Here is a 24,069-nt window from a genome sequence, read left to right as displayed (position 1 = left end):
CCCCTAGTTCGTTTCCCAGAGTAAGGAGTCTTGTAATTTTTTTTTTAATTTTTATTTATTTATGATAGTCACACAGAGAGAGAGAGAGAGAGAGAGGCAGAGACACAGGCAGAGGGAGAAGCAGGCTCCATGCACCGGGAGCCCGATGTGGGATTCGATCCCGGGTCTCCAGGATCGCGCCCTGGGCCAAAGGCAGGTGCCAAACCGCTGCGCCACCCAGGGATCCCTTTTCTTTAATTTTTTTTTGTAATTTTTTTTTCTTTTTTTTTTTTTCCCAGAGTAAGGAGTCTTTATGTTCTGTCTCCCTTTCTGATATTTCCCACACATTTCTTCTCCCTTCCCTTATATTCCCTTTCACTATTATTTATATTCCCCAAATGAATGCGAACATACACTGTTTGTCCTTCTCTGATTGACTTACTTCACTCAGCATAATACCCTCCAGTTCCATCCACGTCGAAGCAAATGGTGGGTATTTGTCGTTTCTAATGGCTGAGTAATATTCCATTGTATACATAGACCACATCTTCTTTATCCATTCATCTGTTGATGGACACTGAGGCTCCTTCCACAGTTTGGCTATTGTGGACATTGCTGCTAGAAACATCGGGGTGCAGGTGTCCCGGCGTTTCATTGCATCTGAATCTTGGGGGTAAATCCCCAACAGTGCAATTGCTGGGTCGTAGGGCAGGTCTATTTTTAACTCTTTGAGGAACCTCCACACAGTTTTCCAGAGTGGCTGCACCAGTTCACATTCCCACCAACAGTGTAAGAGGGTTCCCCTTTCTCCACATCCTCTCCAACATTTGTGGTTTCCTGCCTTGTTAATTTTCCCCATTCTCACTGGTGTGAGGTGGTATCTCATTGTGGTTTTGATTTGTATTTCCCTGACGGCAAGTGATGCAGAGCATTTTCTCATGTGCATGTTGGCCATGTCCATGTCTTTGTCTGTGAGATTTCTCTTCATGTCTTTTGCCCATTTCATGATTGGATTGTTTGTTTCTTTGGTGTTGAGTTTAATAAGTTCTTTATAGATCTTGGAAACTAACCCTTTATCTGATACGTCATTTGCAAATATGTTCTCCCATTCTGTAGGTTGTCTTTTAGTTTTGTTGACTGTATCCTTTGCTGTGCAAAAGCTTCTTATCTTGATGAAGTCCCAATAGTTCATTTTTGCTTTTGTTTCTTTTGCCTTTGTGGATGTATCTTGCAAGAAGTTACTGTGGCCGAGTTCAAAAAGGGTGTTGCCTGTGTTCTCCTCTAGGATTTTGATGGAATCTTGTCTCACATTTAGATCTTTCATCCATTTTGAGTTTATCTTTGTGTATGGTGAAAGAGTCTGGTCTAGTTTCATTCTTCTGCATGTGGATGTCCAATTTTCCCAGCACCATTTATTGAAGAGACTGTCATTCTTCCAGTGGATAGTCTTTCCCCCTTTATTGAATATTAGTTGACCGTAAAGTTCAGGGTCCACTTCTGGGTTCTCTATTCTGTTCCAATGATCTATGTGTCTGTTTTTGTGCCAGTACCACACTGTCTTGATGACCACAGCTTTGTAGTACAACCTGAAATCTGGCATTGTCATGCCCCCAGCTATGGTTTTCTTTTTTAAAATTCCCCTGGCTATTCGGGGTCTTTTCTGATTCCACACAAATCTTAAAATAATTTGTTCTAACTCTGTGAAGAAAGTCCATGGTATTTTGATAGGGATTGCATTAAACGTGTAAATTGCCCTGGGTAACGTTAACATTTTCACAATATTAATTCTGCCAATCCATGAGCATGGAATATTTTTCCATCTCTTTGTGTCTTCCTCAAAATCTTTCAGAAGTGTTCTATAGTTTTTAGGGTATAGATCCTTTACCTCTTTGGTTAGGTTTATTCCTAGATATTTTATGCTTTTGGGTGCAATTGTAAATGGGATTGACTCCTTAATTTCTCTTTCTTCAGTCTCATTGTTAGTGTATAGAAATGCCATTGATTTCTGGGCATTGATTTTGTATCCTGGCACGCTACCAAATTGCTGTATGAGTTCTAGTAATCTTGGGGTGGAGGCTTTTGGGTTTTCTATGGTAGAGTATCATGTCATTGATGAAGAGGGAGAGTTTGACTTCTCCTTTGCCAATTTGAATGCCTTTAATGTCTTTTTGTTGTCTTATTGCTGAGGCGAGGACTTCCAGTACTATGTTGAATAGCAGTGGTGAGAGTGGACATCCCTGTCTTGTTCCTGATCTTAGGGGAAAGGCTCCCAGTGCTTCCCCATTGAGAATGATATTTGCTGTGGGCTTTTCGCAGATGGCTTTTAAGATATCGAGGAAAGTTCCCTCTTTCCCTACACTCTGAAGAGTTTTGATCAGGAATGGATGCTGTATTTTGTCAAATGCTTCTCTGCATCTAATGAGAGGATCATATGGTTCTTGGTTTTTCTCTTGCTGATATGATGAATCACATTGATTGTTTTACGAGTGTTAAACCAGCCTTGTGTCCTAGGGATAAATCCTACTTGGTCATGGTGAATAATTTTCTTAATGTGTTGTTGGATCCTATTGGCTAGTATCTTGTTGAGAATTTTTGCATCCATGTTCATCAGGGATATTGGTCTGTAATTCTCCTTTTTGGTGGGGTCTTTGTCTGGTTTTGGAATTAAGGTGATGCTGGCCTCATAGATGAATTTGGAAGTACTCCATCTCTTTCTATCTTTCGAAACAGCTTTAGTAGAATAGGTATGATTTCTTCTTTAAACGTTTGATAGAATTCCCCTGGGAAGCCATCTGGCCTGGACTCTTGTGTCTCGGGAGGTTTTTGATGACTGCTTCAATTTCCTCCTTGGTTATTGGTCTGTTCAGGTTTTCTATTTCTTCCTGTTCCAGTTTTGGTAGTTTGTGGCTTTCCAGGAATGCGTCCATTTCTTCTAGATTGCCTAATTTATTGGCGTAGAGCTATTCATAATATGTTTTTAAAATCGTTTGTATTTCCTTGGTGTTGGTAGTGATCTCTCCTTTCTCATTCATGATTTTATTAATTTGAGTCTTCTCTCTCTTCTTTTTAATAAGGTTTATCTATCTTATTAATTCTTTCAAAGAAAGAATTAACGGTTTATCTATCTTATTCATTCTTTCAAAGAACCAACTCCTGGTTCTGTTGATCTGTTCCACAGTTCTTCTGGTGTCAATTTCGTTGAGTTCTGTTCGAATTTTAATTAACTCTCTTCTTCTGATGGGCGTAGGGTCCATCTGCTGTTTTTTCTCTAGCTCCTTTATGTGTAAGGTTAGCTTTTGTATTTGAGTTCTTTCCAGTTTTTGAATGGATGCTTGTATTGCAATGTATTTCCCCCTTAGGACTGCTTTTGCTGCATCCCAAAGATTTTGAATGGTTGTATCTTCATTCTCATTAGTTTCCATGAATCTTTTTAATTCTTCCTTAATTTCCTGGTTGACGCTTTCATCTTTTAGCAGGATGGTCCTTAACCTCCACATGTTTGAGGTCCTTCCAAACTTCTTGTTGTGATTTAGTTCTAATTTCAAGGCATTATGGTCCGAGAATATGCAGGGGACTATCCCAATCTTTTGGTATCGGTTCAGACCCGATTTGTGACCCAGTATGTGGTCTATTCTGGAGAAAGTTCCATGTGCACTTGAGAAGAATGTGTGTTCAGTTGAGTTTGGATGTAAAGTTCTGTAGATATTTGTGAAATCCATCTGGTCCAGTGTATCATTTAAAGCTCTCGTTTCTTTGTATATGTTGTGCTTAGAAGACCTATGGAGGGTAGAAAGAGCTAAATTGAAGTCACCAAGTATAAGTGTATTATTATCTAAGTATTTCTTCAGTTTGGTTATTAATTGGTTTAAATATTTGGCAGCTCCCACATTCAGGGCATTTATATTGAGGATTGTTAAGTCTTCTTGTTGGATAGATCCTTTAAGTATGAGATAGTGTCCCCCTTCATCTTTCACTACAGTCTTCGGGGTAGATTTTAGTTTATCTGATATAAGGATGGCTACCCCTGCTTTCTTTTGAGGACCATTTGAATGGTAAATGGTACTCCAACCTTTTATTTTCAGGTTGTAGGTGTCCTTCTTTCTAAAATGAGTCTCTTGTAGACAGCAAATGGATGGGTCCTGCTTTTTTATCCAGTCTGAAACCCTACGCCTTTTGATGGGGTCATTAAGTCCGTTCACATTCAGAGTTACTATTGACAGATATGAGTTTAGTATCATCATGATATCTATTCAGTCCTTGTTTTTGTGGATTGTTCCACTGAACTTCTTCTTAAAGGGGAATTTTAAGAGTCCCCCTTAAAATTTCTTGCAGAGCTGGTTTGGAGGTTACATATTCTTTCAGTTCCTGCCTGTCTTGGAAGCTCTTTATCTCTCCTTCCATTTTGAATGAGAGCCTTGCTGGATAAAGTATTCTTGGTTGCATGTTCGTCTCATTTAGGACCCTGAATATATCCTGCCAGCCCTTTCTGACCTGCCAGGTCTCTGTGGAGAAGTCTGCTGTTACCCTAAGACTCCTCCCCATAAAAGTCAGGTATTTCTTGTCTCTTGCTGCTTTAAGGATCTTCTCTTTATCTTTGGAATTTGCAAGCTTCACTATTAAATGTCGAGGTGTTGAATGGTTTTTATTGATTTTAGGGGGGGAATCTCTCTATTTCCTGGATCTGAATGCCTGTTTCCCTTCCCAGATTAGGAAAGTTTTAAGCTAGGATTTGTTCAAATACATATTGTGGCCCTCTGTCCCTTTTGGCGCCCTCGGGAACCCCAATTAAATGTAGGTTTTTCTTCCTCAGGCTGTCGTTTATTTCCCTTAATCTGTCTTCGTGGTCTCTTAATTGTCTGTCTCTTTTTTCCTCAGTTTCCCTCTTTGCCATCAACTTGTCTTCTATGTCACTCACTCGTTCTTCCACCTCGTTAACCCTCGGCGTTAGGACTTCTAGTTTGGGGATCCCTGGGTGGCGCAGCGGTTTGGCGCCTGCCTTTGGCCCAGGGCGCGATCCTGGAGACCCGGGATCGAATCCCACGTCGGGCTCCCGGTGCATGGAGCCTGCTTCTCCCTCTGCCTGTGTCTCTGCCCCTCTCTCTCTCTCTGTGTGTGACTATCATAAATAAATAAAAAAAAGAAAACTATGTTTAAAAAAAAAAAAAAAAAAAAGGACTTCTAGTTTGGATTGCATCTCATTCAATTGATTTTTAATTTCTGCCTGATTGGATCTAAATTCTGCAGTCATGAAGTCTCTTGAGTCCTTTATGCTTCTTTCTAGAGCCACCAGTAGCTGTATAATAGTGCTTCTGAATTGGCTTTCTGACATTGAATTGTAATCCAGATTTTGTAACTCTGTGGGAGAGAGGACTGTTTCTGATTCTTTCTTTTGAGGTGAGGTTTACCTTCTAGTCATTTTGCTCAGTGCAGAGTGGCCAAAAACAAGTTGTATTGGGAAAAGGAGAAAAAGAGAGGAGAGAAAGAAGGAAAAAAAGAGAAAAAGAAAAAAAGAGAAGAAAAAGAGAAAGAAAAAGAAAGAAAGGGGAAAAAAAGGATGGGGGAAGCAAACAGAAATCAAAAAGAAAAAAAAAAATACCACGGGGGAGTATCTTCTGATTCTGTATACTTTAAGTCCCTTGACTTCCCCTGGAACTGGTCCGTCTCGCTGGTCTTCTGGGGGAGCGGCCTGCTGTGCTGATTTTCAGGTGTTAGCACTTGGGGGAGCTGCTCTTCCCCCTGCCTGGTGCAGGGCTCACTGGGGGTTGTTTACCCCGTGAGGCCCCAGGAGGAACAACCCCAGTGGCGGAGGCCAGCTCTGGAGCCCTGGAGTCAGCCCCCGCAGTAACTATGGAGCTCTCGGTCTGCAGGGCCTGGAGGCTCCGGGGCGGGGCCGCTGATCTGCTCAGCTCGGGGCAGGAGCGACCTTGCTGTCCTGGGCCCTCCCAGCCTCTGCCTGTCCCGGGGGGAGGCCGGGTCCTGGGCTGTGTCCCGGCACCCTGTGCCCCGGGGCCTGCGCTGTTGGATTCGCGCTCCCGCCCCGCAGCCCCCTCCGCGGAGCTGCCGCCCGAGCCCCTCCGAGCTGCTCCGGGTCCCGCCGTGCGCGCTGCAGCCCTTAGGGAGCTGGGTGCACTCTCCCGGGGCGCAGGTGTCCGTTAGTGTCCCAGGGAGCCCGAGGGCATCCCCGCCCTCCTGGGTCCTGCTCTAACTCCCAGCCCCTTTCCGCGGGGAAGGTTGGTGCAGCTCCTGCTCCTCCGGGACGGGGCTCTCCTGTCCTGGGGACACTCACCCCGGCCTCAGCCTGGCTCCTCGCAGGGCCCCTCCCCCTTGGAGGCCTTTTGTTTCTTTATTTCTTTTTCCCCGTCTTCCTACCTTGATAGAAGCGCGAACTCTTCTCACTGTAGCGTTTCAGCTGTTCTCTCTTTAAACCTCAGACCAAATTCGTAGATTTTCAGGATGATTTGAAGGTTATCTAGGTAATTTGGTGGGGACAGGTGATTTGGGGACCCTACTCTTCTGCCATCTTGCCCCTCCCCCCTATTCTGTTTTATATGTTTAAACCAGATTTGAAATGTTCATTGATGAGGATGAAGGTGGAAAGAAATATGGGCCATTTAAATTTCTCTCTGCTAAAAAAAGAAATCCAGGTTGGAAAAGTAATAAAACTACATGGCTTGCTAGGACATAACATATTAAGGCTAAATTTAATTCAGATGAGAAGAAAAGCAAATGGGAGTGTAATTAAAAGCAATTTAGCCAAGAAGAAATCACAGGAAAGATTGTCCAGATTGGAAAAGGAATTTCATGGAAGGTGATGCTTTTGAAGATACTATCATCTTCTAAACAGGGGAGTTTCCAGAAAGAGGCTTCAGGGGGAAACACTCCTTAATTTACAATAGAAGTTGTCATATTTATTTGATGTAAGAAAAGAATGGTAGTCTAGGTAACTGGAGTGCTTTTTGATTTCAGATGAAGCTAAATTAACGATTAATTCTTCTTTACCACTAAACAGCTTGGACAAGCCCAGGCAACCTGACAGGTAAAAGTATAAGAGATTGACCTAAGTCTGGTTTGTTGGTTAGAATTTTTCTAGGCCAAACGTAAAAGCATTATTCTTTACAGTTCAATTTTAATTTAATTCATAAAAAGAGCTGTGAAGAAAAATTTTTAAATTGCACCTTCTTTCATCTAAGAAGTTATGAGTTAAAATATACAGCAATTGTCTACATTAGGGCAAGGTTTACTTTCTGAAATCCTAGCTTTGGGAAAAATTGCAGGATCTTTCAGGGCAGCGAAAAGACCTAAAAGGATCATCTTAATATATAACAGAAAGAAGTTGTTTAATGTACACTACTCATCATCTTGAAGCGTGTACCAGAAAACTTGTTTAAGAAGACTTTCAGAAGAAAGGCTCTTGCTTGAAAACAAATCATTCCAATGCTTAGATCTATTTCTCTGAATGCTAATATTGCATCTATTTAGAAACTTATAATGTTATATCTTATTGAGAAAATTATTACTTAATCTACTTCTCGCAGAGAGCAAAAGCCATTGGGATTAAAACTAATGAATATAATGACTGAGTAATCTTTAGTAATAAGAAAAGCCACATTATACATATCCTGGGTGTCAGCTAGGATTTAACACAGAGAGAATTCAGCATATAAGTTTTACAAAGTGCTAACGCATTGCACTGTCTCTCCCCGAGAGAATTGTACCTGTACAAGGAGTCAATTCTCCTCTTGTTTTACTATCTTCCATTATTCCCAGACCTACAACTCAAAATATTCATTCATTATTTCATTCCCTAAATATTCATTAAATGCCACCTTCATGCAGCAATGAATAGGACAGGCAAAGCCCTATTTTTATGTGGATTTTACTTTAATTGGAGGGAAATATCAGCATGACTTAAAAGACAAATTACAAATTTAAACACAGAAGGAAGACATGTATACACAAAAGGCTCTCAGAGTTTGTTAAATTCTATTGGTAATAATTTTAGTAATGACTATGGGAATGTCCAGGATTCTCCTCTAAAGGTCTGGATAAACATATTGAGAGCTGATAAATTTATTAGAGAATCTGAATTCAATGCTGTGGTTCTAATGATAGAAATTCTGATTCAATTGTGGCCCACCCTAAATGAACTTAAAATGACTGAAACCACTCTGGTATAATACACCAGATAAAATACAACAATGTTGAGAGAAATTGTAAAAAATAAATTGATCATGCTTGAATAATCATGCACCCACCACTTACATTCTGTTGGAGGATCCAGATGGCTTCCTTCACCATAACCTTAAGATCTACACTGGTAAAGGAAGCATCACCATGCAAGTGGGAGACAGGATATGGTACAATTAAAATAGGGTCCCTAATTCTATCAGAGACAGGAGGATTCTGAGAGGGCTAAAATCATGGCTTGGTGTTTAATCAGCTAAGGCAAGTTGGCCATGATTTCTGTAATAGTCATCAGAGCCTATGTGGTAGTCTGAATATAGTCCTCTGAGAGATTTATTGATGATTAATGATTATGACATTCCCAGAGCTAAATATGTGGACAGCCTCCTCAGGTCCTACTTTACATGTAAAATGGACAAAAGAGAGGGTGACTTAAGTCACTCTTTTAGAGAATCATGACTCTTCCTCAAATTTAAGACCCGAGTCTTAGATTAAGGTTTGAGTGGGCATCCTTCAGGAAGAACCTTAAAATAACATCACAAGTATATTTGTGGAAGTAGCTTTACCTAAAGGAATGTTCAAATACTTACTTAGGAAACTGCATACTGGTAAAAGGGATCTATTGGGACCTCAGGGAATTATTGGACATTGACTCCAGACTAAAACAATATCTAGAAATCCTTTACAACCACTGGGATCCACTGGTCAAAGGAGATTCTTAAGAGTGTTAATTGATGATTTTAAAAAATTGTTAGGGATGCCTGGGTGGCTCAGTTTGGCTCAGGTCATTATCCTGGGGTCCTGGGGTCCCTGGGGTCCCCACAGGGAGCCTGCTTCTCTCTCTGCCTATGTCTCTGCCTCCATCTCTGTGTCTCTTCATGAATAAATAAATGAAAATATTTTTTAAAATGTTTAAAAATTTAAAACTATTGTATACGTTTAGGTAAATTGACTTCAGGGTAGAATTCTATTTATGGCTCAGAAATGGAAAACATCAACTGGCCCAACTGTCTCTTTTAGAGTTAGGAAGTGAAGCTCAGAGTAATCAAATGACTGCTTTTAAGTGAGAATCCAGGATAAGAACCCAGATCTTCTAAATTCTCATGAGGTTGTTACACCAGCCCAGGTGCCTAAGTCCCCTGGCTAGGTGGATGGTAATGGTTTTAAAATTTTACTTTATTCAAATTGGAAAATGAACACAAATTCTGTGTGTGTATGTGTGTGTGTGTGTGTGTGTGTGTGTGTGTGTGTGTGTGTGGCAACAGGACCTGGGGTTAGAGGGGCCTGAGAGGAGAAATTTGTGAAAAGATAATGGCTAAAAATTTTGTAAAGTTGAAAAAAAAACTATAAAATTTGAAGTACTAGAAGCACAAAAAACATGATGAATACACCACAGCATATAATAATCAATATTATCAATACTGCTATATAACATATAATAACCAATTATCAATACTGCTTACAACAGTAATAAAGAAAAAAATCTTAAAAGGAGCCAGAAGGAAGAAGACATGTGGAGGGACAAAGGCAAGGAAGACAGCAGAATTTTCTTGGGAATATGCAAGCCAGAAGATAGTGGCGCAACTGAATATACTTTAATGTACTGAAAGATAGAAAATATCACACTAGAATTCTTAACCCAGAAAAAAATAACTTTCAAATGTAAAATTAGATGAAGACTCTTTTAGACATGTAAAAACTGAAGTAATTTGATACTTGACCTTAACCACAAGAAAATATTAAAAGGGAGGCGACCAGGTGGCTCAGTTGGTTAAGCATCCAACTCTTGATTTTGGCTCATGTCATGATCTCCGGCTCTTGGAGATCAAGCCCCCCATGAGGCTCCGTGCTGAGTACAGAACATTCTTGGGATTCTCTCTCTCCCTCTCCTTCTGCCTCTCCTCCTGTTCTTTCTTTCTCTTGCTAAAATAAATTTTTAAAAATATATATTAAAAAGAAAGACCTTCAAAAGAAATCACTATCTTGAAGAAATATCTGCATCCCCATATTCATTGAAGCATCATTCACAATAGCCAAGATATGAAAATAACTTAAGTGTCCACTTGTGGATGAAATAGGTAAAGAAAATGTGGCATATATATTCAATGATATATTATTAAGCCATTAAGAAAAGGAAATCCTCCCATTTGTGATAACATGGATAAAACTTGAGGACATTATGTTAAGTGAGTATGTCAGAAAGAGAAAGAAAAATTCTGAATCATCTTACTTATATGTGGAATCTAAATAAAGCCAGACTCATAGATACAAAGAGTAGATTGGTGCTTGCCACGGGCTGGGGCACGGGAGAAATGGGAGATATCAATCAAAACCCAAACTTTGAGTTATCAGATGAGTAAATTCTGAGGATCTGATGCACAGCATGGTGATTTCAATGTATCCAGCATCAAGAGACGATTAAAAAAATATTTCTCCATCCTCTGCTTGTCTTCTTAGCGGCTGCTTTCTGCTTTTTTTTTTCCCCCTCAGGGTCTCACTCTGCACATTTCTGATTTAGGAGTTGGCAATTGCCCTGGGGGAAAATTGCCAGGAGAATATTGAGCTCATCTCAATGCATTTTACTTCTAAGATCTTGATTTTTTCATGTCCCTGCAACTTTAGTTTTTCACTCTATGGGGTTTTTTTTAATGTATTTTATACATAGTCATTCTTGGTGGGAATGTTAGTTTAAACCAGGCACTTCACCACGTTCATTGGTACGTGTAGCATATAAATTTATATATTTTAAGTAATTTCCATATTTTCCTACCTATTTCTCCAAATATAGTGGGTAGGCCATTTTAGTCTTAGTGCTTATATTAACTATTCAGTTTAGTCTGGAGCAGAGCTGTCCAATATAAATATCATGTGAACCACATATGTTATTTTAAAATTGCAAGTACTCACATTAAAAGTAAAAAAAAAAAAAAGTAAGATTACAATAAACAATATACTTCTAGTTAAAATCAAAAAGCCCTAACATATTACACTTCAACACATGTCTTCAAAGTCTATTGTATATTTTATATTTATAGCTCATCTCAATTCACACTAGCCTTATTTTAGATACTTACAAGCTATCCTCATCTGACTAGTGACTATGTTATTGGAAAATGCAGGTCTAGAGGTTGCAGACCATTTAGGGGAGATGTGAGAGGACTAGAAGATGCATGTACACTATGTGGTGATACTGGCTCGAAGACTTGGATTGTCTTCCTTGGAAAACAGTAGGTCTCTGTTTAGCCATACAAAGAACATTTTCATCATGTTAGGTGACAGAGTTTGTGGACACATTTTTTTTTAACTGCTCAGCATCAAATATTCTTTCATATTTTAGAGAAGCAATTCAAATTGTGGATTCAATGGAAGTTATGATTCAGCTTCCTTCAACTGAATCCCAAAGCATGAAAACCTCTCCTTTTGCTTCCCCAGAGCCAAGATTTACACATGTAACTCAGGCTTGACCAATCATACATGTCTCATAAGGACACAGCACTTTGAATACAGAAATGCAGAGAAGGCTTTGAAATATTCTGAGACTGCTTGAGTGAAGCAGAAGGGAGTTCTAGCAGTGACCATGGGCTTGCAGTGTCCTTCTCACAGGACAATTCTGGGTTCTGAATGTCTCTGTGTTGCTTTTTCCTGGGCTTTCTTTGTTCTTCCAGGTGTTCAGGCAACTACATGAATCTAGAAGTTGTGTAAAACCCATGATTTTACTTTTTAGTACGACATAGTTGCTAAGTATGTACATTTAGGAATGAAATGGCCTGAGTTTGAAGTCTGACTTTCCCATATATTAGCTTCCAGGATTTAGATACGTTATCTAATTTTTTTGTAGTGTTGATAATTGTACCTACCTCATAGGATATTAATGAGATAATCCACACACAGTGAATATACTTATTTTATATATTTATTATGTACTGAATATTTAACTCTTGATGACTCAGCTTCTATTATTATTTTAAAAACAGTTTATGGAAGACCTACAGTATACTAGATATATATGCAAAAAACAAAACTTCTCATTTTTCCCACCTAAAATTGCCTTTGAAAAAGAATAATTATTTCACATTATTTGCCCAGAGTTTGAGGGAGGGGTTACATGCAACCAGACAAGGCTACTGCAAGCTTGAAATATTTTTGTAGTCTTGGGCTTCACAATGAATTTTTCTCCAACTATACATGCATCAAATGTGTTTCCAATTATTTGCCATTCAGTAATGCATGCCAGGTTTATTTGGTGGTTTTAAATAAGTGCCAGGAACCTAGCTCACTATCCCAGCTCAGGTAGTATAGACAGAATGGCATAACTTAAATAATGACAGTAACCTTGCAAATGTGAGCATTACAATTTCCACTTTTAAGATGAGGAAATTGATTGAGAGAAGTAATTTGCCTACAATTACACAGCTAGTATGTGCACAATTATACATCGTATTTTGATCATGAGTTCCTTCTTCTTAGACTACATACGACTCCAAAACGGTATTTGTAGGTGTTAATCACTTTAGCCAGGATCGTAAAAGACTTCTGCCATTATCTGGAGCACACCTGATATTTTAGAAAGGTAAGCCAAGCCTCAAGGAATGCATGGCTCATGAATTTATTTGATGTCACTGACATCACCATTTCCTTAATCCCTCGCTCATCTTCTCCAATTTTTGCCCTTTCTTTTCTCAAGCCTATGATCGCAAATATTTCTATAGTTATAAATAGTCCATTATTTAAATAGCTTTCATCTAAAGAAATTCTGGAAGTATACTTTAGGTGAATTTTCAAGGATAGAATTGTGATCAATCATTTGTAAGAAAGACTGCACAGTTCATATACTTGCTGTGCCAGCAAAGCCAAGTAAGATGGGTTGTGATGTAAGGCACTTACTTTTCCAGATGCCACCTTTAGATTTTTCCAGGAGGGCTGAAGGATAGACCTTATCCAATGATATTGATAACTGCATGAAGGTGGACCTGACTCTTCCAGGATTTCACATCAAAGGCTATATGTCTAAATTTCTACACCTGCCAAGCTATTGTTTCGTTTTGTTTTGTTCAAGTGTGAAAAAACTAGCAGAGGCCCTGAAACAGCTCTGCAACTTTGCTGGCTGAGGCTCCTTCCTCAAACACTTTGACTTCTTAACCATGAACATGTGTGAATTTTTTTCTCCCATCTCTAAATCATTCTAGAAGCTTTTCATTTGCCTCTACTGAGATGGCACTCTTTGCCATTTGTTTTTGGAAATAATTCATTCTAAACACAATGAATGAATTTCTTTATTTTCCTCATTAATGAAAAGCACCTCTGCCATAGAAATATACCGGTCAGCCAATTTTCTTCACCTACAGTTTGCCTGTGCATAACCTCATCATGAAAACAAACAAAACAAAACAAAAACCATAAACAAAACATCCAGCCTGATTATAGTAAGTCCTCTGTTATTTAAGAAAAAAAGAGAAAGAAAACATAACACACATATTTTAGGGAGCACTGATAACCTTCCATCTGCATTTTCCGTAATGTTATTACAAACTGAGCTCAATATAGTGATGAGCAAAAAGTTTTGCTAATTGAGAGTCAATCTGCTTAAGCAATTCATCCCCCCCTTACTTAAAATTTATCATATTTAAGAATTTTAAAAATAATCAATCAATTTTTTGGACTAGTTCGAAAATCTCTATGTATGTTCTGGTTCTAAGAGAAATACACAGGTTAAGTAAGTGACGAGGTAAATCATCAACTCTTATCAATTGGAAATCTGATGTGGTGGCTGTTTGTACCTGAGATCCACAGGCTTTGGATCACACAACTCATGCAAAAAGAGGAAAAGTTCATTTAAATATCCAGTTATTTGGTCTCTCTAATGCCAATTTCAAAATAGATGATCATCAGAAGAAAACATTTGGATAACTGAGTAAACGTTTTCCACTTGTAGTGGCCAAATTTCTCCCTGAAAGCCAGACTACTATAATCAATGACATGTTGAACATTCAAACTTGGATGTCTTTAGATCCAGAAGTAAATTAACCATCATATCCTGCACACCTGTTCCTCTTCTCTTGTTTCTGGATGCTCTATCTCATGAAAGAATGTCACTATTTGTATAGTTGCAAATGCCTGAAATTTTTCTGTTTCAGTTATGTCCCATGTCTAATTAAGCAACAAGTTCTATGGTGTCTATTTTATAATAACTCACTAACTCACCTACCTTTCTTTCTGTCTATTCTGTTTTAGCATAGTTCCCTTACCTGTATCCCAAGACGGGTTCCTGGCAAAACTCCAAGCCTCCGTTTTTCTTCTAGTTCTTTTCAAAACTACTCTTCACCCCTCCAGAGTGATTATTTAAAGATCTAAAGCCTTCCTCCAAACCCATTAGAAGGTCCCCATTGCTCTCCAGGTGAAGAGGGGGCTTCATAATAAGGTTCATACGCTGTTCGTGACTTAGCAACTAGGTATCTCTGCAATTGCTTCTTTGGCCACACGGACTTCTCTTCTTCATCTACAAGTCAGATGTGCTATGCTTCCTTTCCCCTGGTGTTTTTTTACCCACTTCCTTTTCACGGCATCCAATACTGCATCTCTTCTTTGCTTGGCTCTTATTTATCCTTTAGTTCTCATATGAATATGACTTTCCCTGATACCCATATTAGGGACATAGACTTTTTCTTTGAGCTTCAAGAGCAACATAGAGTTCCTCTATGGCAATACTCATAATAATATACAATAATTTCCTGGTAATTAACTGAGTATTTTTAACCGAACTGAAATTACCAGAGGACAAAAAACATGTCTTTCTTATTCACTGTTGTATTTCCACATCTAACAGAGAGCAGAACATAGGAAGACATTTAACAAATATTTTTGAAATGAATAATCCAAGAATAAATAAATATTAAGATTTTAGGTCAATGGTTCCATTTCTAAGAAAAAAAATCTAAAAATGTGAATACTTAAGAAAAGCAAACTGGAAAAAATTTTTAATAAAAAAATTATTAAAAATTGAAATGGGTGGGAAGCAATAAAGAAAATCATTTCTTCTATTTTTGCCCAGTTTTTCACATCAGTCTTTATAAGGCCAGGGCAAATAATCATTGGATGTTTCCATATATGTAGTCCAGACCAGTGTAAACTCATCTGATAATTTCCTGGCTTTTCCACTATTGATAGCAAATATATCTCTCTTGCTAGATGTCCAGAAGGAAGGAGAATGTCCCATTTGTAGGTCTACTCTCTGGATTGCTTTTGTAAGATCAACATATTTGCAACCATGCATTCCTACTTTCATTTAAGGCCAGAACTGAGCTCTTCTTTTGAATCTGGATGGACGTCTGATCTCACTTGTCTCTCATTCTTGGGGGTAAATCATTGTCTTAGAACTAAGGATAGCAAATATATATGAGGCATTCTTCTATCCTGGGGATAACTTCACTTATTCTTTACAACACCCTGAGAAACATATGTTATTATATAGATGAGGAAACTGGGGCTCAGAGAAGTTAACTTGTTCGATATCAAGGAATTCAAATTCACACTATTGTGTCCAATGTGTCCAATGATGATGTTTTCAACCACTGGGTACACTAGAAAAGCTTCCATTATAATAAAACATATTATCTGCAAGGAGTACATCGTTATCAAGAATTGCTTAGGGTAATGGTTGCAGAAATTCGGTTACAAATTGTAATATAAGTAATATCTTAATGAAAACTAAATTATTTAATTTATCTAGAGTAAAGGGAAAGAGACAGTCATACTCCCCATGTTTAGATTTTTTTTTCTTCATGAGAGACAGAGAGAGAGAGAGAGAGAGAGAGAGAGAAAGGCAGAGACACAGGCAGAGGGAGAAGCAGGCTCCATGCAGGGAGCCTGATGCGGGACTCGATCCCGGGACTCCAGGATCACGCCCTGGGCCAAAGGCAGGCGCCAAACCACTGAGCTACCCAGGCTGCCTGCCATGTTTAGATTTATGCATGGAGTAGATTTTGGTATAACATGTATTATTTTAATGAAATTAATTAGAGATAACTCTTGAACTTGAGAGCTGCACCACAAATCACCCCAAAACTTTAAGTGACTTAAAAATATAATGACTTATTATTTCTTACAATTCTGTAGGTTGGCAGAGTTGTTCTTCCACACATTGCCTGCATTATATGTTTGATATTATCTTAAATATTGCAAGGTCTTAACAAGGTTTCTTAGAGATAAACCCTTGACCTGATTGCTGGTCTCAGGTCTCATTTCACCTTGAGAATTTTTTTACTGAAGGCAATAAATGGAATGAAAGATCATTTTATTTTCCAGCCTAATAAATCCTGGCACTTCCATATTTCTTCTACATTCACCTTGCAAACAGAAAGTTTCTTTCTTGAACCCGTGTCTATCTTCCTATACCTTTTACATGCAGCTAAAAAGAAGCCAGTTAGCACTCCCTGCATCCTATGTGCAGATGGAGATGGATAGTTGGGCCCACAAATTCACAGGGTAAATTTTTTGACTTCCACATTATTGTAGGCAAGTTTTTTTTGACAATTTGTGTGTGTGTGTGTGTGTGTGTGTGTGATATAACATGGGTTATCCTTTCTCCAACCTCTAGAATGTCTTGGCCATTTTCCTAGCCTTTTGTTATGGATTTCTTGATGTCTTTCCAGCTTCCACCTGCCACCAATTTCCAAGCTATTGTCACATGCCTTAGGTTTCTGAGATGGAAACACTATACTTCTAAGAGTCTGAATTAACCAGGGTTCTGTCAAGATCACAGAACCACAGGATTTAATTATATAAGAATTAGGTCTTAACATAAGTTCTGGAGGAGCTGGGGAAGTTATTTGACACAACCTCTTGTGTCAGGGACAAGTTGAAGCTTACATTGAGAATCTGAGATGCCGGGTGAATCCAGCCACAGAAGTAGGCTGTGCAAGGGACATTGGTGGGGAGGTCTATCGGAAGCTGTTGCCTTTATGTGGCGTACCTCTGATGATACTCAGGCATCTGCTGGTGGTCCTGGGGACATTGCTGATCAGGATGTCCAGCAGCCAGGATGAAGGACTAGATCTAGAGGGACATATAACAAAGGACAAGCAGGAAACCACCAGACACATCAGCAACTAGCAACTGGTACTATACCCAATCATGAAGACCTTCCAAGAATAATAATCAACTCATTGCCTCCCAAATCTCTCCCCATGCTTCCCTCCTCCCTCACCAAGTAAAACCCAGTATCATACAGACAAGAGAATTCCAGAAACAGATTCCTCAGTTTGACCAACTGGACAATAGAAGGATCCAGGACAGAAGGGGAATAAATCTATTTCTGTTGCTGAAAAAAATGAGACCTCTCTTAAATCTTCACACAGGTCTAGGATTTAAACTGTGCAAAGATGCCCAGAAGGCTCAGGTCATAGTCACGTCCAAGAACAAACAGGTGACCACAGTAGAACTCTGGGACTCTGGGACTTTCAGGATGTCAGGATTAATGCTTGTGTGCCCATGACTCGCTAGGCTGGGATTTGCTCTGGTAAACATCACAAACAGAGACTCAAGTGTTTAGATCATTCCTTTTAATATGATAGCCTCTACCATTCAATTTTTGATTTGTCTTATGTCTCATAAGTTTGAGAGTACCCGCCCCAAAACCATAGAGACAAGCTCTCTAAAATACACAATTAAATCATAACTACTAAAAAAATTAAAAATAAATAAATAAATCATAACTACTATCTCTGTTTTCTTTTTGTAGTCCCCTCTGTGAAACTAACATAATATCTTGTACATAATAAATTCTCAATGTTTATGAATTCTGAAAAAATCTAAGAGGAAAGAGAGTAGAGGATAAACAAGCCATACCCCTAAGGAATCATAACCAAATAGTCTAATCTGTTGTCAGATTCAATAAATGAACATAGAGTCAAAGGTGAGAGGAAAAGTCAAATACATTATGAGCTAAATGAACACAGGAGTAGGTGGTTGAAATAAAGCCAGAGTAAGTGAGAAACTTCCGAAAGAGGCCCTCAAAATCATGCATGAAGCTGACACCTATTTTTAGTAGGTCAAGTTAGGTGATTCACAGGTAAATTCTTATAAAGCCCCAAATGTCAACCTGCTACCTCCTAACTGTAATCTTGGGTAGACAACTTAGCTCTTCTAAATTATTCGAAGCCTCAGTTTCCTCATTTGTGAGATAAATATGAATAATAGTTACTTCATGGGATTTTTGTAAGAATGACTTGAGATAGCACCTAAACAATGCTTAGCGCAGCATAAAGTACTCTGTGAACGTTAATTGCTCTTGTAAGAGGTTGTGTCAAATAACATTAGTCTTTTTTTAATGCTCTTAAAATGTCTGAGTGTGATATTCCAAATATGGTCTAATCATGCTCGATGCAGGGGAATTATATTCCCTCAGATCTGATGCTACAAAAGAACTGTGGAAGAACTGCTTTTTTACATAAATGGCTAGCGGTGCATGATGGGTAATGCTATGTATGGTAATTATTCCTGGACATGTATTATAATACATGTTTCATGTCAATTCTTTATCTCAATTTCCCCAGATTATCAGCCTGTTTTTTTTTTTAAATCTGTGACCATGACTAAAAACATTTGATAGAACAACTTCATGTCAATGACTAAACGTACTAAGAAGAATTTGGTGTTTGGTTCACCTTTTAAATGTCCCTTTTTGGGATCCCTGGGTGGTTCAGCGGTTCAGCACCTGCCTTTGGCCCAGGGTGTGATCCGGGGTCCTGGGATCAAGTCCCGCATGGGGCTCCCTGCATGGAGCCTGCTTCTCCCTCTGCCTCTCTCTCTGTGTCTCTCACGAATAAATAAATAAAATCTTTTAAAAATATATTAATACATTCTATCATCACTTACCTATTTTTCAAGTTTTACTTAAAATTGCAACAGTACCTCTTTCAGGATGCAAAATCTGAGGTTCTCAACAAGATTCCAGTGGCTGATATTCTCATGGTTACTTTTAATGTTGAATTTTTCTTCTTACTGAATGCTTGTTCCTGTAAGTGTCTCATATTCTATATTTATGATTCTGCCCTATGCTGACCTAAAGGTGGAGTATCCAACTCTGATTTCTCCAAAATGCCATCCCCACAAGACATTTGTAGGTGCAAACAGGGCTTTACCAAGATATGGGGCAACAGAAGAGGATTGTATAGCAGCAATCATTCCTAAACTGCTTAATACTGAATATTAGATAGCCCTGTTCTCTAAAGCTTTTGGCTGCCAGCTGCCCACCAGGAATTTCTCAGTAATTACAGAGACCCAACATCTGAGCCTCCTACCATGTCCTTTGATCTCTCTGTCTCTATCTCTGTCCCTGTCTCTGTCTGTCTCTTTCAAGGAGCAAGGTTTAGCTTTTTGCCCTCTCCTATTTTTTGTTTTCTTTTAAATTCCTATTTAAAATTTTGAACAGATAGATTTATCTTTTGTTTTCTCCTGAGAGTCTTCCAAAACATGCCCTCAGGGTTCACACATCTAAAGCAACATATCAAGGTGTTTTCCTAAACAAAGTTAGTTTTCTCCCTAAGGAGAACTCAGAGCCAGCTGTTAATATTACAGTCTGATTTATCCTGCCATCTTGACTTAAAGAATAAAACAGTAAGCGCCTTTTGGGAATTAACTTCTCCAAGGGAAAGGCATATGTGACATGGCAGAAATATTATCATGATATAATTTTTCTTAAAGGTTTTGATAACATTGATCTATGTAATTCAGCTGATCCAATGTACAGCACTCCGTTAGAGAAAACTAGATTGACTCTAGTGGTAACACACATTTATTTCTACGCTTTGTATTTTCCTGCTGTATTTACAAACACTTTTGCTGTCTCCAGACTTGGATCCCTGTCCTTGTCTCAAGCTTTCATATCTTTTTCTCCCCTCTTAGGGTGAGCTCTTTCTTTATTATCCTAAATATATTTGCTTCTACAAACAAGTCATGTGATCCTTTAAGCAATGGGCTAATGAGCAGGAAATGCAATAATGATTTCAAGGAGCCTAGCCGAGTCCCTGGCCTATTGTGAGAGTCAAGCCTCTTGGCTAATTGCAAATGTGTCCAATTGAAGTGGTCAAGAACTCTGATTTTTCTTTTCCTTTTTTTTTTTTTTAAGAACTCTGATTTTTCTTTATAAGTTTAATGTGCCCATGCATATTAACTGCACTGCCATCCCCAAAGTTGAAATCCGAACTGTTTAGAAACACTCTGGCCACGATGTAGGAAAACATACCTTGACGGAGAGCCCGCCACAGGGCAAGCATCATGCAAGGAGCTATGAGATGAGAGAAGTCAAAGAGTAAGTAAATCACGAAACTCTTGTGCTTGGAGAGACTTAGATGCAAGGGAATGTGGGAGCAAATTAAAGATCTTTAGGAGATATGCTTACTTGTCTCTGTACACATATTTGTGTCACTAGCCTGCAGATACATGTATCTGTGCATTTCTGTAAATATACTTATGATAGCTAAGACTTCCGACTCTCCAGCCTAATCTCTTGCCACATCCGGGCAGTAACACTGAACCACTTGTTGCTCTATTTCCTGCCTCTGTGATAGGCACATGCTAGATAGAGACTCTAACTGCCGAGCCCTTCACAATGGCCCGCTCTTCTCAGAGTAACTCTCCTCTCCTTTCATAATCCTCCTTGGACTCAAATTCTGCAAGAAGCCAAGTTGGAGAAATACATCAACATACAGTCATGTTAATCCTTGAGTTTTATTTTATTCCTCTTTTCCAAGTGGGCTAGCTGCAACCAGAGACATCAGGTTAGATTTTAAAAATGATTGGCAGCTTACTAATAACAGTTACTGAAGACCTATGCATTTTATTTCTCACAACCACCTGTGTTTGCTTTTAGAGCAAGCATCTGTGAAGATGTCTTTTATAATTTCTTCCCCAGAGTCTCTCTTGCTGATTACAATTCTCCCCCAGAACTCACCCTTTGGAGACACTTCCCTGCAATTACTAAACTGATTCTAAGAAAGAAATGGAGAAGCAGGGTTACATACCTCTGTGAAAGCAGACTGGTCCATGATGGGATATAGGACTGAAATAATGTGGTTTTGCATGACATATCAATTACTGGGAAATCTCAGATACCACCCCCCCACGTCCTGCTACATAGCCAGGGGAAGATACCAGGAGTCCACACACAGTGGACTGTGTTCATCCAACTCAGCCATTGCTAGAAGTTTGAGGTATGAGATGGCAACATGTCCTGATCTTTTCTCAATGCACAATATTTCTTATATTTGCCTGCTGTTAAATTCTTTAAAAAAAATCCAGTCTCAAACCCCCCGAAGCCCCTTTTGATATATCAGGTGCTTTCAATGAAGCCCATGCCATAAACTAACATAAACAAACCTTATTTGGAGGACACAGATACACATAAGCACAAGAGCGCTTACTCTCAGTCTGTCATGATGGACATTGCCTTTGATATTTATGCAAACTTACATGAACACAGGTACTGTACAAACAAATGTTGAGAGGCTTCCTGAACAATGGAAGTTAATGAAGCATAGCAAGGACTCAAATGCACATTTCCCACAGTGCCTTCTGACACACACACACACAAGCCACCCACACCAACACTAGAGTTTAAATAAAAAGTTGTGTTACTGGACACAATTATGTCTGCCTTCTTCAAATACTGTCTGCAGCCTAGTTTCTCAAATTACTGTGTTTCCTACAGAACTAATTTTAAAATGAATCTCCCACTGACTTCAAGGGGCTTTCATCTCTTTAGGATGGTGATGAAGGCTAAAGATGTGTGCCTGGTACCCCAGAACGCTGAAGAATGAAGTCTCTGTCAGCCTAGCTCACAGGGCTGAAACAGCCCCAATTCCTCCCCGGGTGCTGACTATTAATCCCTGTGAAATCTTTCAAAGGGCTTTAAGTGATAAGCAAAGAGAAAATGGGCTCTGGGAAAAATACTCTTTTTTCGATTGGCTTCATATCAGAACTCCATAGTCATAATAGAAATGAGATTGTTCAGTACACAGTACCTTTTGTGCTATGGATATAGATTGGTTTACCCTCAGTTGTTTTTTTTTTTTTTTAACCTCAGATTTTGTGCAAGGAATGCAATTCAACTATAGCATTATAAGAAATAACACAGGAAGTTGCTTTAAACTCAGCATCTCAGCATCGTAGTGCATAATAAACTCCAAACAAATTCCAGGAAATTAAGGTTCTTTTAAATTGCTGAATAAGATGAAGGAATAATACTGAGAAGAAAACACACACACACACACACACACACACACACACACATACACACACACAGAGGAAATTAATTATAGAATAATTACCACACAGCTGCTCCTGAAATTTGGAGGTACCCTGCTTTCTTCTTTGTTGATCAGATATAATCTGATTATGCTCCTTGCTTGAGGTAACTCTGGTCCTTCAATCTCCAAAAAATAAATTCTCATTGAAGTATGACATTTCCGCATCTACTGGCTAATTACTTTAAGAACAGGATTTGTCTTTCATAGTTTTAACTTAATCTTTTCACTTATATAGATAAGATCCCAGTTGGGAGTATTGACAGAATAAATTTCTGCAGGACAGTAATCTATCAGAATTCTTTACAGGGCTGTAGTCTTTCTTCTTCCATGTTAATATTCTGACAAGGCATCCATGGAGAAGGCTTTATTTATTTCCTCATAAATAAATGAGAAATTTTCCCTTCTCCTTTCTTCCTTCACTGGGTCTTTCTTCTATTTGTTCCTTGATTCACCTCTTCTATTCCTTTTCACAAAGTTCTGTCATTTCTCCTCTCTTCTGTTGATACAAGTTGTTTTTTTTTTTTTTCATGTTGTTTCTTACCCTTCTAAGAAAATTAGCTCAAAGGAAATCAGCTGTATCAGATTTTAAAGCAAAGTCTCTTGATTTATCTTTCCTCTTCTCTTCCCAATCTAGACGTGCAATACTAATTAATATTTGCTTGGGCTTTAAAATATATGAAGTATTTTCACATCTATAATGATACTCTTTACAACTCTTTAAAGACTTGTCGTTAATTGTTATCATTTTATACGTGAAAAATAAGATTAAGAGATATTCTCAAACAGATACAAATAACAAAAAGGGAAGGGAAGATTTGAACCCGTGTGTATCTTGGTTTCAAAATTTTTTGGTATCCATTGCAATGCCCCATTCAACAAAGCTTCTTAAGCCACAATCTCTACAGAGATATTATCCAAGCATAATAATTCTAGATAATAGAAAAGTTCTATTATAACACTAGAAGACATTAATAGATAGTAGATACAAGATTCAGGAATTTGTGGTTTTGAATGTCACTGTCTATCAAATCATATAAAGAATTAGGAACTAACCGTGACAGACTGAAATCCTATTCATAGCTATTGTTTATTAAAATCAATTAGGTAGTCTCTCTTTCTTGCCAAAAACAGATAATTCAGATGATACAACACTTCTTTTAGGATGACTTGTTGTATCAGCAGGAAGTCTTATCACATTAGATTTTAAACACAGACACTTTTTTTGAGATAGCTGTGGAATGAATTGCTTTCCAAAGGGTTTTGCATAATTTTAATTTGCCTTTTTATTGCTAGTAATGGACCATCTGTACCTGTGGTTTTCTATGAAATTTTAAAGGAACACACTGAGTAAGTCTTGTAATTTAAGATGCAGAAAAACATATAATTAAATAAGGCATGACAGAGAAAAAAGGATATTGATAAGTTCTAAAAATCAGTAAAAATAAGGAATTTAATGTCAAGAGTAGATGTTCAAATATTTGAACTGACAAAAACTAATTTGGATTAATTACATAGTTGTTAGCAGGCCTTTTTTTTCATATTTATGCTCAATCTGTGAAACATGAAGAAACAAAAAGAACAAAAAATTCCAAATCGAATACTT

At 38.4% G+C, this 24,069-nt stretch overlaps 1 long non-coding RNA gene across 1 annotated transcript in view; it reads left to right on the top strand.

Moving 5' to 3' along the window:
* LOC112915050 (uncharacterized) overlaps positions 1-24,069 on the top strand; it is a 260,526-nt gene that overhangs the window by 97,321 nt on the left and 139,136 nt on the right. The window lies entirely within an intron of this gene.

The sequence above is a fragment of the Vulpes vulpes genome, chromosome 10 (genome assembly GCF_048418805.1).
Source record: "Vulpes vulpes isolate BD-2025 chromosome 10, VulVul3, whole genome shotgun sequence".
NCBI lineage: Eukaryota > Metazoa > Chordata > Mammalia > Carnivora > Canidae > Vulpes > Vulpes vulpes.
This window is presented reverse-complemented; position numbering and strand designations above follow the sequence as displayed.